Source organism: Prinia subflava, chromosome 7, assembly GCF_021018805.1.
Source record: "Prinia subflava isolate CZ2003 ecotype Zambia chromosome 7, Cam_Psub_1.2, whole genome shotgun sequence".
Taxonomy (NCBI): domain Eukaryota; kingdom Metazoa; phylum Chordata; class Aves; order Passeriformes; family Cisticolidae; genus Prinia; species Prinia subflava.
The window spans coordinates 3,295,737-3,314,220 of record NC_086253.1 but is presented as its reverse complement, the minus strand read 5'-3'; positions in this window follow the sequence as shown (position 1 = coordinate 3,314,220).

The following is an 18,484-nucleotide window of genomic DNA, read 5'->3' as shown; positions in this document are numbered from 1 at the left end:
GAAGAACTGCAGGAGCCAGTGGTACCTACATTTTTTCAGCACATGGAGAAAAGCTTTGTGCACAAAGAAATAGAACACAGACTTTTCTCTTGGTCTTTTCTACCCCGAGCCATGGAGCTGTCTCAGAGACACAAAGCAGTGGGGAATGGAAGAGAAAAGTGGTCCACAGAACTGTGATGAGGTGTTCCTGTGAAAAGTGATTCTAATCATAAAATTTTAGAAAAAACTAGTTTGTTGGTTTCTTTTATATATTCAAGCTCTAGCTAACTTCACTCTTTCCTTCCCCCCCACACACTGACCTTAATACAACTCATGCAATTGATTTGAAGGACCAAGAGACACATATTTTATGCTTTTATTTTAATGCTTCAATGTTATTTTTCCTGTTAGCAAGTTATAAATGCATATGGGTTTGGGAGAGTTTGGAGTAACAGGGAGTAAACTGGAAAGTGCTCCTGGGAAATTGCTTATTTATATAAAGTTGATGAGAAAACAAGTGTTTTATGGGAGGGCCCTGACTCTCTTAAGGGATATTTGGCTCAAGGACTTGCTGGAGCACACATTTAGGTGTGTCTATTATTGCACTGCTTTGTGCTGGGAGTGGAAAAACAACTTGTATCAATTGCTTTTTATTATATTTTTTTTTTTTTCTCTAAGTGTCAGCATGTGTTGGGTGTGTACAGATTCTGTGTCCAGAGATTTCTGCTGTCATTGAGCCACCAGACAGCAGAAATCTCTGGACATCTAGCTGGGTTCTAGACATGGAAAATATGTGTAAAACTGGCAGCCAGCTGGTGTAACACACCTCGTTTCAAGGCTCAGCAGGTGTAAATGTAGCAGTAAAAAAGACACAAGAATATCTGTAATTGCTACACTAGGTGTGATGATCACGTTTGAGTCATAGAAATCATAACAGCAAATAACAAAGGTGTTCCAGAAGATGTGGAAAGAATCAACAAAAAAAGCAAAATTCACCATTCACTGTCTGATTTTCTGAAGGTGAGTGGCCAATACAGAGCATCCCACGAGGTGCTCAACTCTGTTACTGATAATATCTCAACTTACCCAACAGCAAAACACTATCAGAGTAGTTCAAACCTGTGATTTATTTGAGGCTGTAAATGCTTTAAAAAATCTTCTAATTATTTAAGAAAAAGACATGCAAACAAGCAGAAAAAATTAGCATTATCCAAAGTCAGTGTGGGTGTGGTGCCTTGACCGATTTAGAATATTAAGAAATACTCTGCATTAAAGTATTGAATATAAATTTTCATTATGTGTTGAGTGGCCAAAAATATCTTAAGAGCCTTTTAAGGTAATGTATAATAACAACTCTTCCCCAAAAGTGGGTCAAGGCTTACGCAGTCTGAATTTCCAACGTGGGTCCCTCTTAAGAGGAAAATCCCAACGGTACAGAAGGAGCTAACACAGCAAAAAGGTCCAAATCCTGTATTTTGTGACATCCTTTGACCTTGGTCTGCCTAAACCCAGAGCAACAGCCACGGGATGTGGTCTAATTAACGGCAAATTATCTTGAATATTTATATTCAGTCCTGTGAAAGTGCAGTGATGATGATGATGATGGTGCCGTGTACTGGCTCCTGGTTTTGCCTCCTGATAAAAACTCCCTGTTTCCCATTAAAACAGCGAGAGGAGGTGAAAAGGAGGGAGGCTCCAGGTTACTGCCCACGACACAGGGTGGGGTAAGGATAAAGGAATAACAGAGGAGCCCTGGATGTGACACCACAAAGCACCTAATGGGATTAGCAGGGGTGAAAAGGGAAAGGAGTGAGCAAAAGTTGCCACAAGACCCTCCCCTTGTTCAGCTAAGACCTTAATTCTTGTGCCTGTTATTAGTTGCAGGGAATTATAAAGTTGTGAATTGCAAAGAAATTTGATGAGTTACAGCTGCATGGACATTAGATACAAGTTGAAAGTGAAAAAGTAAAATATTGAGCAAATAAGCTTAAATAATACCCTGTTGTCAGCTCACATCTCCCTTCTCGGACTTTTTTTGTAATGTTATATCCAAACACCAAGTTTCAGGAGTGTTTTCTTCACAGGCAAACATTCAGGTGTTCCAAGACATTCTAATACACTGAGGACATTTTTTTTTTCTTTCTCTATAAGGTGACAGTGGTTATCTCTTGAAAAATTGCCTAACCTCTTCCATGTCTTATCTCCAGATTCCCTCTGAAAACTGCATCATTAGAAATTGTAATGAAACTCAAAAAGTGACCAGAATAGTAATTGACAGAAGACTTGGCACGTTCAAAAGGAGTCTTGGATGCTTAGAAAAACGTGGTGGAACAGAGCTGAGCTGCCCTTCCTGTGAGTTCAGAGCAGTCCTGGGAGGTGTGAGGTTATGTAATACACCCATTAAACGTGCCTCATCTGGGAAGACCAAGGGGAAGCGTTTTAATGAGTCAATCTAAATTGCTGAAGGAAATGGCCATAATGATAGAGACTCGGAAAATTATGTGTGCTTAGATGTGGGACTGCAGCACAGCAGAGGAGGTGCTGGCTCTGGCTGTCACACAGACATGCTGGCTCAGATGTGCCTCCCCAGCCTTCTGTGCCTTCACATTTCATCCCAGAACCGCGTCAGTGTCAGGAAAATGGAAATTAGAGATGCCATCTTCCAGTGCTGAAGGGAAAAGTGGACTGCAGACCAGCAGACTACAGTTTTAGGCAATAAATGGTTTCCAAGCTCTTCACTTCTCATGCCAAACAGGAGGTCTGGGCACTGCTTACCCTCTCCTCCTGCTCAGTGAACAAGAAGATTCCAGCAAATGCAATAAAATTAGGTTCCGAATTTCCACTCCTTGAAGTTAGTCTGTAACAATGTCCCTCTGTTAGGAACTCTGTCTTACAGTCAGATATCAACTTAAGGCACCCAAATTCTTTATTATCTCTTCTCTTGCCAAATCCATCTCGGTCCTGTAAGGTCAAACACCCTTTCCCAGACAAAATCCTGTACTGAGGAGAATGAAAGACATCAGTTTTTGCACCACAAGTCTAAAGAGAGAGAAGAAAAACCTTTCAGCCATAGACTTTTCTGTACCAACAAGAATCAACTCAAAATTATTTAAGTCTGAGAGACTAAAACACTCAAGGTATTGCAGCTTTTCTGAAAAAGCTCATTTTAATGGACCTCCATATTCAGTTATGAATAGCATTAAAAGACTTACCTTTCTGTGCATCTCTGCCCTATATTTTCTAGACATTCTCCTCAAAATCTTAAAGTATCTCCAGCTTTTATTGTGCCAGTTTTTGACCCCCTCACTGCAAGAAGTGAGCACGTGGTACACAAAGCTTGGCTTTGCCAGTTGTCCTGCTAATGCACATATGCTGTCAGACCAGCTGGCTCTTGGCAAACAGCAGAGGTAAATGTCAGGTTCTTTCCTGTCCCTGGCTATGAGGAGAGCACAAAACTATCCCTGAGCAGCACAATGCAGCCAGAGCCCACTCACTCTCTTTTGCTTCCATAATCTCCAGTATAGTAAAAAATTAACAACAAAAGGGTCACACACATGGGAGGAAAGAAGGAAGCACGCTGCTCTTAATTTCTGATGAAAAACTTAAGTTTTGTAGTTTTCATTTACATTTCCCCATCTTAATCCAAGGGGATTAAGTCTCACTTAATTATACATATCATACATACAACCATACATAAAGCAAATTTATGTACAGCTCTTTTGTGTGTACAAGGCTGTTTCTGAACAGCTAGTCATTAAAAATATCTGTTGTTCTCCCACAATGAAGAGCTTTCAAATATACCAAGGAAATGTGTTTTATTTAAAAAGAAAATCATTTAATTAAAGATATAAATGCAGATTCAGATCCTACATATAAAAGCCATGAAATTTTACATTGCCAAACTCAAAACTGTTCTCAGAGCTGTAGTCCCTCAACTCACACACCGGATGAACTGTCTTAAGAGCTTTTTTTTTCTTCTGTCAATAAAAGTGTATTTATTTCTTACCAATGAGGAACGAAGGGCCAAATCATCATATGGGAGAGAGCTGTGTTGCTCCATTCAAATAAGATTTATATCTGGCACTTGCTGGTTCTGGTCTGCTTATCTGCTTGTGTGAAAGGAAAAGAAATCCTCCTACCTGATTTTGTCAGGACTATCTCGTTAGGGATCAAACTGACCTCCTCTTCCTCCACCATTCACATTTAGGGGGTGTTCAGCCAAATCAGGTCCATCAGCAAAGTTAGAGGGTTGTGGGATAGTGGGGGAATTGTGCTCTGACATTTTTGGGGGGTCATGCACAGCTGGGGGGTGAGCAAGGACTGATGTTACCCCCAGACTGATCATGGTTCTTCAACTTGGGAGAGCAAATGTGTGCAAAATGTTTCCTGTAGGAAGAAAAAAACCGAGGAATGTTCTTGCTCCCATGGATTGTCCAGGCTGGACAAAACATCCCAGATAAACGTGGCTGCTGAGCAGCCAGTGCCACCACATGAAAAGAGCTTTAGCAATGGAACAAAAGCCATACTGTTTTATCTTTACTGCTGATTGAAGTCTGTAACTACTGTCGCTAGAAAATTATTCACATTTTAAACAAAAGCCTGCAGCACGTCACAAGCAAGAAAAGCAAGTCAGAGGGTGAGAGGCAAAGCTTTCCTTGGAGTCCCTGTCCCACAGTGGCTGCAGTGTCATCGGAGCTGGGGACTGCTGCCCTGTGCCAGGCTGTGGCCAAAATACAGCTCTTTAACCCTTCCTCTGCCCTGTGCCAGGCTGTGGCCAAAAAGAGCTGTTTAACCCTTCCTGTGCTCAGCTGAGCCACCAAAAACACCAAACCTGGGGCAGAGAAAAGGGCTTTTAACTCATACTACCTTCCCTGAAAATAGGTCCATCCCAAAATACCTCACCAGACCCCACACCCCCTCCAAACAGTCAGAAGAAACCCCAAACCCAGAAAGCCAGACATGAAAAAAAATAATTTAAACAGCAAAATAATCAATGGCATCCTGTTGAAGAAAGTCACTCTGCAGAAAGGATTTAATACAGCAAAAATAAAATCAGTCATGGTTTTAAACAGGTACTACATAATAGATAAGGAGGTCTGGAGAAACTCTGGAGGGGTTTGCTCAGTATTAAATGATGAAACATCTGTACATTCCATCCATCACTGAGTATGTGAAAGAACATTTGATCTGGCAAATTACAGAGAGGCTTAATCCTTCAGCTTTTACAGAGGGGGGGAAAAAGAACAGGTTATGCAGCCTTAAAAATATGCAATTTTTCTTTTGTGTACACAGAAGCAAATTTATGTACAGCTCTTTTGTGTGTACAAGGCTGTTTCTGAACAGCTAGTCATTAAAAATATCTGTTGTTCTCCCACAATGAAGAGCTTTCAAATATACCAAGGAAATGTGTTTTATTTAAAAAGAAAATCATTTAATTAAAGATATAAATGCAGATTCAGATCCTACATATAAAAGGCTGGAGAATTTACATTGCCAAACTCAAAATTATTCTCAGAGCTGTAGTTCCAGCTTCAATTCCAAATCGTTTTGCCATCCTAAAGTTCATGCAGAACAATCCATAACGCTGACCCACAGTGAACCTTTTCTCTCCTGCTCCATTTCATATTGCTCTGTTCATGTTTATTAACCCTTCAAAAAGCACCTTTCTTCACTGAGTTTCTACCAAAGCACTTAAAGGATAACACCTGGCCACAAAACCCCTGCTAAAACAATTACAGAATTGTTCTAGAACAATTACTAGAATAATTAGGCAATTACAAAGTGCCAACTAATTTGTGGAATTTTCAGTCTCATCCACAAAATAACAACAATCCTGAACTTTAAGCTGTCATAGAATTGTGTTTGGGTTGGAAGGGACCATAAAGACCAGCTAAATCCAGCCCCATCCATGTGCAGGGACACCTCCCACTGTCCCAGGTTGCTCCAAGCCCTGTCCAGCCTGGCCTTGGACACTTCCAGGGATCCAGGGGCAGCCACAGCTTCTCTGGACCCTGTGCCAGGGCCTGCCCACCCTCACAGGGAACAATTCCTTCCCAATATCCCATCTAACCCTGCCCTGTGTCACTTTGAGTTATCCCACAGCCAAATCTTTGAACATGAGCCAAAAGCCAGTCCTAGCCCAAGTATCACTAATTGTGTCTCTAGAAGCTGCCTCCTTAAATCTCTTCAAGATCCAAAGTCTGGATTTCACTCAACATGAAACTGTTGCTTGAAATTCCCTTTCATTCTGAGTAAAGGCCATGATACAGGGCCAAGGCTGTAGCAAAGGCATTTTGGGGATTCTCAGAAGAGCATCCCCTCAAAGCAATTTTTTCCAGCTATTTTTTTCCACTTCTACAGTGTTCAAAGTTCAAGACAAAAGTTACTTTGAGAACATGAATCAGGGTGCAACATTTCCAAACTGCACGGCTAAGCAAGAAATGTCATTCACTCAAGCCATCACCGAAATGTTTCTAATTACATCCCTGACTAATTACATTACCCTATCCCTTTTAAGTAGTGGTTTTAAAAGTAAAACCCTTGGCTCAGAACTGAGTCCTTATTTTTAGGCAATTCTTCCTATCAACTTGAACCAACAGTGTTTAATCGGGTGATAAGTTTTCACACAGAAATGCTGATTACAGTCCCAAACCTGCAGAGTGCTGCAGGATCAAAGGGGGAGGGGATAATAAAAAACATGAAAAAGAATGGACTGGATCATTTCATAATTCAGCCAGGAATAATTAGTGCAGTTATTTTATATGATATCCTAAGGATATACTGAAACTGGCAGTCCTTTGTGTGATAGCAGAAAAGGACACTGCAGATCCCAATTGAAAACAGGCCAGAAATTGGAGATATTTGAGATTTGAATTGCTCCCCAGCAGCATTTCTGCCATGGAATGGGGCATTTCCATACAGCTGGAAGTCCTGAGTCTCCAAAAGTTGTCCTGTAATCAGTGGAGGAGCATTGGAGACACAGTTAATGCTGTGTTAATGCTTTTATTTCTTAAATAATTTGGCTCTGATGGCATGAAGAAGCCAAACATCCCTGGAATTGTCCAAGGCCAGGCTGGATGGGGCTTGGAGCAACCTGGGATGGTGGAAGGTGTCCCTGCCATGGCAGGGGGTGGGATAAGATGATTTTTAAGTTCCCTTCCAACCCAACCCATTCTTTGATTCCATTGTAACTTAAAATTCAGGATCACTGTTATTTTGTGGATAAGACTGAAAACTCCCAAAGTTAGGTGGCCCTTTGTAGTTGCCTGTTCTGGTGGCACAACTTCAACCAGTTCTGTTTGGTTTTCTCTCTCATCCTCATTTCCCAACAGCAGCCACGTGCAATCAACCCAATATTCCTCAGGTAACTTCATACTGATGGCCCAGAGGGTTTGGGAGCTATTTAAAACACACCAAACATAACAAAAGGTGATTTTTCCTGCCCAAACCCTCTCCAACATCTTTCAGGCCCTTAAACTGACACCTTAACTAAATTTCCCGATGTTTAATGTCTTGCAAAAGGCCTAAACTAATGGCTACAGATAAATCCTTGAAGGAATACTTCATCTCTTGCCAACATTCTTGGCAAAATTTATGTTCTTGTTAATAGTTTTGTACTTAGACATTAAACATCCCTTAAGTGCTCCCACTTGGCTGCATAAATAAGGTTTTTATTCATGTGAATATTTCTGTTCAGCATATTTGTCGAGAGATACCTGACCCAAGTTTGAATCTGGAAAGGACAGGGAAAGTAGATAATTTCCATCCTTTCCTGGCATTTGGTTTGGGCTATGAATAAAAAAAATCCACACTAGGGTCCAAATATTTTTGTGGCAGGTGTTGCACAAACATTAAATGGAGGCATCATTGCCCAGCAAACTTTATGGATTAAAACAAAAACACACGAAATTGGACATGAAGTCTGAATTTGCACATAAATGACCATAGTAAAGTATTAAAACATTTTGTGGTCTCTTTATGTCTCTGAGTATGGGAAATTTTTCTATCAAATCTTTTTGATGAAAATAAAAAGAAGCTGAATCGTATCAAGCAAAATATGTGCATAATGTTTCAAAAAAAGGGATAAAGCTGAAAAGGATATTTTCAAACAAAAAGTAGTGTTTAAAAAGTTAATTTCCTTATAGTAAAAAAATAGAGTTTAAGAAAGAATTTGAATTACTTTGTTTAAGGTCAAACAAATACTCTTTCAAGTCAAAATAATTTAATCTTTCTTTTTATTTTTTGCCAGGCTGACTAGAAATGAAAGTAAAATGAATTATCAGAAGAAAATATTTCAGTCCACAGACAATACAAAACTGGAATGAGGTAATTAGGCTTTTCTAGTATTTTTATTGCTGCTAATGCAGGGTAGAGGTTGGAAGTAAACAAGTAGCAAAGGGAAAATGTGAGCGGGTTACATGAGAAAAATGAGCTGCAAAGCAGGATTTAAAGAAAGATAAGGTAACAGATGTTTGGATTTTAATGTGATACTTCTACATTTGAAGAGCAGTCCAAGGGACAGTGTGGAGATCCAGGATAAATTGACAGCTGGACAAAAAATCTTTGAGAATGTTGTGGAAGGTGGGAGTCCTAATGGGTTATGGGATCAAAAATCTGGAGCTGGGAACCGCTGGGGTGTGAGCACAAAGCCAAGAAGCCTCTCCTCACTGGAGGCTCCAGCTGAGCCTGCCTGATTTGGGCAACTTTCCCCAGATTTGGGGGTCAGGCTCTTCTCAGAGAGTGACAGAACAAGAGGAAACAGCCTCAGATTGTGCCAGGAGGTTTAGATTGGATATTGGGGAACAATTCTTCACCCAAAAGGTTGTCCAGCCCTGGCACAGGGCAGTGCTGGATTCACCATCCCTGGAGGGATTTAAAAGCGTTGTGGCACTTGGGGACATGGTCAGTGGTGGCCTTGGCAGTGCTGCCTTAAGGGTTGGACTCATTCTCAGAGGGGTTTTCCAACCCTAAGGATTCTCTGTAAGAAGCACCAATACAAAATGTCATGGATATAAGCATGCCTCGTTTGTTTTCCTCATTTTCTATCCAGTTTTCCTGTCAAAAGCCCCAGTGACATTCGGCCACCCTGGGTGGCACATGAGGCACAAGGTCTCAGCTCGCTTTTCAAAGTAGTTCTTATTTGCCAGAGGGCAGAAAATGTTTTAAACCCTTATTTCCAGGACTGCTTCTGTGCTACCTGAAATCTCCAGTGTAATCTGTTATTTCCCATTGCCACCAGGGTCACACCCGTGTGGAAAGGAGCCTGGTTAAGAGGCTGTTTGTCCTCCTGTATTTCAGATATTCAGAGTTTGACATTGTTCTGCTGCTGCGTGGACAAAGATTACAGTGTTCAAAAGCCACACTCACCCCGGGATAATTTGTTTGTCCTTATTACAGTAAATTTGTACACTGATCTTTATTACAGTATCATCTAACAGGATGTTTGGCATCCACGCTCTGTCATGCAGGGCTCTGCACAGCTACGAGGGAAGAATGCAGAGCAGGTATTATACAATACAGGAAACAATATATTTATATTTTACACATGTAATTTAGGTTTGTGTGTAATAAAGAATTATATGTGTCTGAAGAAGGCATTTTCCTGATATCTGATTGACTGTAACTCTTGGAAAATATTTTCCCTGGTGGGTGGGGTGGTTTTTTCCTATTGCCCTTTCATGATTTCTTTTTCCACTCTGACATTAATTTTGTCGGCAGCTTTCTCAGAATTTCACTGAGATGAATTTTTCTGCCTATTACACACCTCTACTTCTTTTTTTAAAATTTATTTTATTTAATAATCTCACACTTGCTAGCATTTGGAAGGATATCATAATAGCACAGCAGCCATGCTGTTTTCATTGGCCATTTCAATGAAGAAAAATACACTGGGACATAATAAATGGAAACAGAAGAAAAATTAAGTCCTATTTCTCAGAAGAACATCTAAAAGTGAGCCTATATATATAGGCTTAAGTCATCTAAATGACTTGATGCATATTTTTATTTTAGTATCTGCAGGAAGATGGATCCCAGCCCATTAAAACTAAAATTTCCAGAAAGACAGGCACTCTGATGTATCATCTGTCAAGGTAAAGGGACTAAGAACCTCTAGCTGACTGATATGATGGATTTTCACTTTCCTACTTGCTTCAAGAAGGAAGAAAGTGTGGAGCTGAACAGCTGGTAACATTTGCTAAAAGATTATGGTGCTGAGATTCTGATTTAAATTTGACTTTTTGGTTGTAAACACACGAAGAACACATGAAATGTTCTTATTCCTTAACATATTTTCACTTGAAAAGTGATTCAACTGCTTCCTCTTCAAAACCTATACAGCATTAAAGAGCAAAGAGGTCTCCAAGTGAAAAAAAAAAAGACATGTATTCCCTGGAAAAGGAAGTCATGCAAGAAGCTCAAAGCTTTCTTTAGGGTAGCTGCTACCACCTTCTGTAAGACTGTTGAAACACATGTAAATGAGAAATTTAGAAGTGTATATATATAGAAATATTTGGCAATATAACGAGACTCTTCCCCTCATTGTCCCCTTTAGGCTCAGAGATGCAAGAGACTTCCCTGGTGTACATCTGCAGAATGACCACGTGAAAAAATCTCTGGCTGCTCCACCAGCTGACGTAAATTTGGAAATATTTTAGAAGGGATGTGAAAGAAGCCCACAAGCTGTCACAAATGCTGCTAGCACCTCCTGTACGTGCAATAAAGAGAGCAGCCCACGGTATTTGCAGCCTTTGACCAACCAGGATGAAAACTCTGTGGGTTGTTTTGGCAAATTTAGGAGGAAAATATTGGCTCACTAAAGCCAGACCAAGACCCCCAAACCCATTCAGTTAAAAGCAAATCAATCAATAAAGTCAGAGTGTTTTCCAAGCTTTGTTGTCTATCAAAAAGCCATCCAGAAGTGAAAAGCTGGAGCAGCATGTGAAACTCTGATAAAAATAAATTATAGACTCCTTTAGTGGAAAAAAACATCTGAGATCATAGAGGAAGATTATTTTAGTGGTTCTCTGAGAGGAGTCTGTAAACAAAATGTGAACATGAACCATCAGAACTCTGTAAAACCTAAATAAAATCTGGATTATAAATGGAATAAGTGATCAGACAGCACCCCTACATCATTTATCAACAAGAGCTTTCAGTGATAAAAAGTAAGAGCAATAAAAGACTGATTTCACAGAATGTTCAGAACCCTTTGGCGAGGTGGCCTGATTTAAGTTAGAGAAACTGCAATAAAACCAGGGGAAAATCATACAAATAGGAGCAGAAAATATGTCAGATATTTCAGATATGAAACCACGCCTTGCAAAGTCGTGAGTCCAAAAGAATGTTTGGATTTATAGAGGTCTGGAAAGCCTTCTTTACAGCCAAAGACTAAACAACATTGATTTGTTTAGTTTATCTGAGGAAAGATTATGATTAAGTCACCTTCTAATCTATAAGCAGGAACATGGAGAGAACATTTCTGATCATGGAAAGCTCTTTAATCTGGCTGACAGAAGCGTGGCAAAAGCCAATGGACAAAATCACTTAAATCATTTTGGAAACGAAACACACGTTTTGAAACCATGGGTGTTCTGTGTAACAAATTCCTAAAGCACCTTATTGATTCTCCATGAGTCTTTGGGGATGTTTTTCTGGGAGAATCCTAATGCTGTCCAAAGTTACAGCCTTGATGCAAGGAGTGCTCTGTGGAAGTGTAAGAACAGCACAAAGTTCAAATTAAGTGAACATGTTGGTGTCTTCTGAGTTTGTAACCTATGAATCTTCAATCTTAGGCCATAGTTATGCCCGTCTGTAGCTTCTGAGATAACTTGTATTGTCCTTTGGGGAAAAATAAAGCTGATAGTTGATAATTCCATTATTTTCATTTCATTGAATGACATCTCTCAGTCTAGCTGGCTGGTTTGTGCCTGCTGGAAAGGAGAGTTGGTGTTATTTAACACTTCCCAAACATATGTCTCTGGGCTTCATTTTGTACCCTACAGCTCACAGATTCTAAGAAATAATATCTTGTGTCCATCATTCTCCCACACGCATCACTTGGGTTTTTTTTCTTTTTTTGGGTTGTCTCTGATATTTTTAAGAAATCCAGAGAACTTCCTACAGAGCAGCAGCACCTAAATACTGTTATAATCTTCATTTCTGTGATGTTTTGGGTTCTCTCTCCATCTATTGCTGCGGCTGAAGTTTTGGATGTGGTTTTAAAAGTTTCAAGTGGGACCCATCTCTGTGGGAATATTACAGGATATTGCTAAGAATATGTATTGACAGATCAGTTTATTGAGCAAGAGGGAAGAATATGACAGCATTTCCTAACACCTGTAAATTACAGTTGGTTTGTTTAGTAAAAGAGAATTAAGATAGGCTGATTTCACACAGCAAAGCAAATAGATACCAATCCACGAAGGGGGTGTGTGGAGGACGTCATAAATTGTGTTCATCAATCACTGGAGAACTTGAACAGAGGTTTTGTAGCAGAAATGTTCAGGGAGGGCACATCAGTCCTAGTAAATAGAATTGGTGAGAAGTGGTTTTTGACAAATAAAATCACCTTTTTTTTTTTATAATGCAGGAACTGGCAGTAATTTAAACGAACGGTTCTGCTGGCAGGGAGTGACTCACTGCAGCACAGTAAAGACTTTGTTGTTAAAAATACTTACACTCACATTAGGAGCCTGAAATCATCCCAGACATAATGGCCCACTTTGAAAGAGCAGGAAACATTAAACAGATTGGCCAATCCAGAGAAAATAATCGTAGGAAAATTTATTGAAAGGCAGTTCACCAAACAGCATATCCTGCAGTTAAACCCTGTGGGTTTTGCTCTCCCCATACCAAGTCTCCAGCCTGTGATTCCAGCTCAACAGCATGACTCTGTAAAATAGGTCTTTCCAAGACCGTAAAACGGAGAGATTTTGGGGCAAGGACTGTGTAAAGATAAAAGCAACAATAAAATCCTTCTTCTGTAGAGAGGAGGGAAACCAGCGCAGCAGCAGCGTGATTCATCCTCCTTAACTCCAGCCATCCAAGAGGTAGGTGTTGAATCAAAGTTAGTCATTCCTTTTTTGTCACTTGTGGAGGAAGATGTGTCCTGCCTGCTTCGGATAACTACTTTGGGAACTGCTATTTAGAGAGACTTCCCTCTCTCCACTGCCTTGGAGGATACCCAGGGGAACAGCCAGAAGAAAACAACATCTTCCAACCTAAATCTAGACGGGATTGCTCTGTCTCTAGGTTTCCCACAGAAGCTGTGGGTGCCCCTGGATCCCTGGAAGTGTCCAGGGCCAGGATGGACTGGGCTTGGAGCAACCTGGGCTAGTGGAAGGTGTCCCTGCCCATGGCAGGGGGGTAGAATGAGGTGATCTTTAAGGTCCCTTCCAACCCAAACCTGTGGTTTAATAACCTGTGGAACCTGTGGGATCCTGTGGTGCTCAGAAGTCCCTTTAATAAGGCCCACTGTCACCCTAGTTTTGAAAACCTTTTTAAGCTTTCTGTTATATTCTTCATATTGGAGTCAGAAATTTCACCTTATCACATTTTCTACTATAAACACTGGCCATGTTTTGCTAACTGTCTTTTATTGTTTACATATTTCTAGGTAAGAGGAGAAATGTGATTGACAGTTAGCTCGACCAACGTGGATTGAGAGGTGGAATTCCATCCTCCAATCCATGGGCACCATGGGAAATGTATAAAACTGGGTTTTGTAAATAAACTCGCCCTTTTTTCCTGCTTCGCTCACCAGCGTGTCCTCGTGTGGTTCTTCCCGTGTCCACTGTGACAGCCCACTCTGCTGAAACCAAGGCTCTGAATTCACTCTCTGCAAGGTGAGTGCACAAAAGTGTGTTGGTTTCAGTGCATACACAAGGTTCAGTAAAATAACTAAACAGAAGAGAAATCAATGCATAGCCAAAGTAAAATTTACCGCAAGACCTCAAGAATCACACTCAGCATCTTCAGCCTGTAGCAAAAAAAAACCCCCAAAAAAACCCCCAAAAAACCCAAAAAAACAAAAACAAAAACAACCAACCAAAAAAACCCCATCAAAACACACACACAACTCCCCCCCCCAAACAAAACAAAACAAGCAAAAAACACCAACCAACCAACAAACCAACAAATTCCCCACATTCCAAACCTCAGTGAATTGAGACAAGGTAAAAAATTCTGTTCAAATGAGATGATTTAACCAATATACTGTTGCAGTTGCTGAGGGTTCAGGGAAAAAAATAATTAAAAATCAGCAATGCAAGTGTAAGAAAAGAATGAAAGAGAAGTTCAGATTGGCATTGGATTAGATTGTCATGGGAAAGGAATAGGAAATGGCATCATTGAGACATCTCTGGAGGTGGTTAAAAACCACATGCGTGGCACTTGGGGACATGGTTGAGTGGTGGCCTGGGCAGTGCTGGGGAAATTGTTGGACTTGATGATCTTAGAGGGCTTTTCCAACCTAAATGGTTCTGTTATTTCCCTTTTTACAGCTCTCTGCTTTAGGATGATTTACTGCAGGGTTTGTATTGATTTACAATTATTAGACAGTTATTGTAATTTATGTTGATAAAGCAATAAGGGAGTACTGAAAATATTTATTAAATATGAGAAACTTTGTAGCACTTGGATATTAATCAAAGTTGATCATCTACAATAGATGTGCTAATAAACCATTAGTGAATATTTAACCTGCAAATACGATGAAAAAAGCTGATAGATTACCTCCTTCAGGATCAGAGAGACTTTGTGGGAATTTTGAATTATTTAAATTGTGACACGGCACAGGATTTAGGAGTGGGAAGCAATTTTACTGTGAGATTTTCTTTTCCAGTTGCTGAATTCCTGATAAAAAGAGTGATGGGACTAATTTTGTTTCTTGTTGATTTAAACATTAGCAATCCCGGGGTTTGCAAAAACATTAAAGATAGTTGTAAGGATGAGTCAGATACTCTATTGTATAACGGAATCATTGGCCTCCTTTGATTTTAGTGCAGAAAGCATAATAAAAAAAGAAAAGCCCCGAGGAGCTCAGGCTTCTCAGCACTTTGTTGCAGATGTCAGAGGAAGAAGTGTTAGGGGTCAGTTTGGCATTTGCGTAAGTGACCTGATTAATTGGAGATTAAACGATCGTTTGTTCAGTGAGTGGTGCAGAAGGCTGGGCTCCCTTCCCTGCCCAGCTGAGCCAGGCTTTGCTAGGCACGACTCCAGGCTAGGGGACACTTCTCATGCTCGCCCTGTCCTTGGAAAGGTGCAGGGATGCTGGAAGGGACACTGCCTGGAAAGGAGTTAATCCATTAACGCCTCCCGCTTGATTAATTTTCTGCTTCAACTCCTTTTAATTCTCGTTCTGCTGATTGTTTCCTTTCAGGGCGGGCATTTGTGGAAAGGTTATCAGCTTCTTGGAAGGACATAGCAAAGCCTCCAAGCACAAACCTAGCCCACTTTTCCAAATAAACGGCTGCAGACATCTATTGGCTTCATCTATGGGAATGGAAGTTTTCAGAGAATGCAGAATGGTTTGTGTTTGGAAGGAACCTCCAAGATCATTTAGTCCAACCACTCCACTCAAACCAGGTTTTAAATATCTCCAAAGAAAGAGACTCCATCACCTCTCCAGGCAGTCTGCTCCACTCTCTCAGGAAAGATATTTTTCTTCATATTTAGGTGGAACTTCCCATGCTTCAGTTTGTGCCCACTGCCCATGGTCCTGTTGCTGAGCACCACAAAAAAGAGTCTGGCCCCTTCCTCGTGACACCCACCATTAGGGTATTTGTATGCAGTGATAAATCCCCTCTCAGTTGTCTCTTCTTGTGGCTGAACACCCCCAGCTCCCTCAGCCTTTCCCTGCAAGGGAGATGCTACTGTCCCCTCTCCATCGTTGTACCCTCCACTGGACCCACTCCAGGAGCTTCATGTCCCTCCTGTGCTGAGGAGCCCAGAACTGCACACAGCACTCCAGATCTGCCTCACCAGGGCTGAGCAGAGGGGCAGGATCTCCTCCCTGACCTCCTGGAAACTCTCTAATAAATCCCAGGATCCTGTTGGCTTTATTGGCACAAAGACACACTGCTTGTCACAGATACTCCTTGTCCACCACGACCCTGGGTCCTTCTCCCCAGAGCTGCTCCATCAGGTCACCCCCAGAGGTCACCCCCAGCCTGAGCTGGTGCCTGGGGTTGTTCCCCCCTGGGTGCAGAACCCTGGATTTGCATTTGAATTTCAGAACTTTGCTAAAATTCAGGACTTTTTTTTTTTTCTTTTGTCCTAACAAAGGAATCAAGCACCAATTACTTTTTGGATAACATTCCACTGGTAAAATAAATGGAAAAGTAACAGATGTTTGTTGGACATTATCTCAGTTCTTTAAATATCACAGGATTCTAGGATGGTTAGGCTTGAAAGGGACCTTGAAGATTGTCCACTGCCAATCCCCTGCCATGGGCAGGGACACCTTCCACTGTCCCAGGTTGCTCCAAGCCCTGTCCAGCCTGGCCTTGGGCACTTCCAGGGATCCAGGGGCAGCCACAGCTTCTCTGGGCACCCTGTGCCAGGGCTCCCCACCCTCACAGGGAAGGATTTCTGGTGCTCAGGGTTATTCCTCTCCAGGTACAGGACCCTACATTTGCCTTTCTTGAGGTTCACTGGGTTTCTCTTCACCCAACTCTCCAACCTGTCCAAGGTCCTGCTGAACGGCCCCACAACCTCCAGGTGGATCAGCCACTTTTCCCAGTTCTGTACCATCACCAGAAGTGCTCAGGGGACACTGTCCCTTCATCCAGGTCCCTGCTGAATAATAAGAACATGACTGAACCCAGCATCGGCCCCTGGGGCACACCACTACCTACAGGCCTCCAGCTGGACTCTGCCACTGGTCACAACCTCTGGGCTCAGTGAAGGTGGGCAGCAAAGACAAAAAGTTGGCCTTAAGCAAAATCTTTCAGCTCTGAGCAATGTCTGTGCTACGAGCAGTGAAAATTGGTTGCTTTTCAATTAGCACTGGGGAAAGGAGGAAATGGGCCCTAACACACCATGGTCAGTATGGGTGGGACATGCAATGAAAATCCAATTGCAGTGGAAAACTGCTTTTAGCAGGAGAGGTGTGAAATATTAAGCTGTGTAGACAGGGAGCCTCACTACTCAGAAGTTGGTTATAATTACCAGAGGAAATGAAAACATTACAGCAGATACCAAAGACACGTATGATGCATTATGAAAAGATTAGTCTGAACTGCAAAGGCTTCCCCTAAACTAACTTAATTAAAGGTTTTTCCATTCAAAACTTCCCCCAACACCTTTATTTAGATCGGCTGCAAAAGTACACCAAGTGCTAAAAATTTCCTCTGTGAAGTTTTGATCTGTGAGCCATTAATATTTCCCTCAATTTAGCTTGTGTGCTCTTTACAAATCAGAATTGCCTGCCTGTGGAAATGGAGGTGTTGGAGCTAGTGATTCCCTTACACGGGATAATTATTCTGTTGTTCCCCACCACTCCACCAGTTTACACCACCAGACTATTCTGCTTACTCACAGAAAGGAGTCTTCACAAGGATTTTTATTTCCCAATCACAATATTGATACAAAATACATTCCATTCTTCCTAGGTATTCACGGCACACACTGTAACAATCCATCTGTTACCAACACCCTGCTCTGCAGAATGTTTAAACTGTGTGAATTAGGAGTAAGAACGGGGAGGATTTCTTTCTTTAACTATACTTGTGATTTGCTTAGCACAGTGGGCCTGGGAGGAAGGGGAAAATAGCTTGGCTGATGTGTAGGTTTTTAATTTTTAATATTTTTGACTATTATTTTTAACAATATCAGATGTGCTTTCCCAGCAGGACAACATGTAATAATATAGGGAAGCATAGCTGTTAGCAGAGCTATCAGGTCTTAAAATACTTCAAATACAGAGGTTCTGCTATAGTTTCTCTGAGGACCCTTCTTGCAGGAATAATCAGTGACAAAGGTACAACCTGTCTTTGTCACATCCTGTCAGCAGCACTGATGTTTCCCAGGACTTTTCCCCCACCACATTTGTATCCATGATTCTTCTGATTGTGTCCCTTGGACATTCACAGATTTATTTCTGGTTTTGAATGTAAAGATGACATCAACACCCAGTAAATGATGAAACCTTCTTCCACTTCATACTGGGTCATAAATCGATTTATAGACCAGTGAAAAGCTGCAAAAGATTATTCTTTTCATCCACAAGACCCACATATCCAGAGCTTTATTTGTGTCCTAGATAGACTGGAGGGTGGTAATGAGAAAAAAGCCCTGTAGGTATATCCTGCGATTTCCTCCTTGGCAGCATTTAAAAAGGAAACAAAAGAAGTTAATTCAGTACATTCTTCAACGTGGTAAATTTCAGACAGAAATGCTGCTTGCCCCCAACATTTTTACGAGTTCCAGGTGGAAGTTCTATGGCCTCAATGATTCAGCAATATCTGGAGACAGCACAACCCATCAAAAGTGCAGGAATTATCCT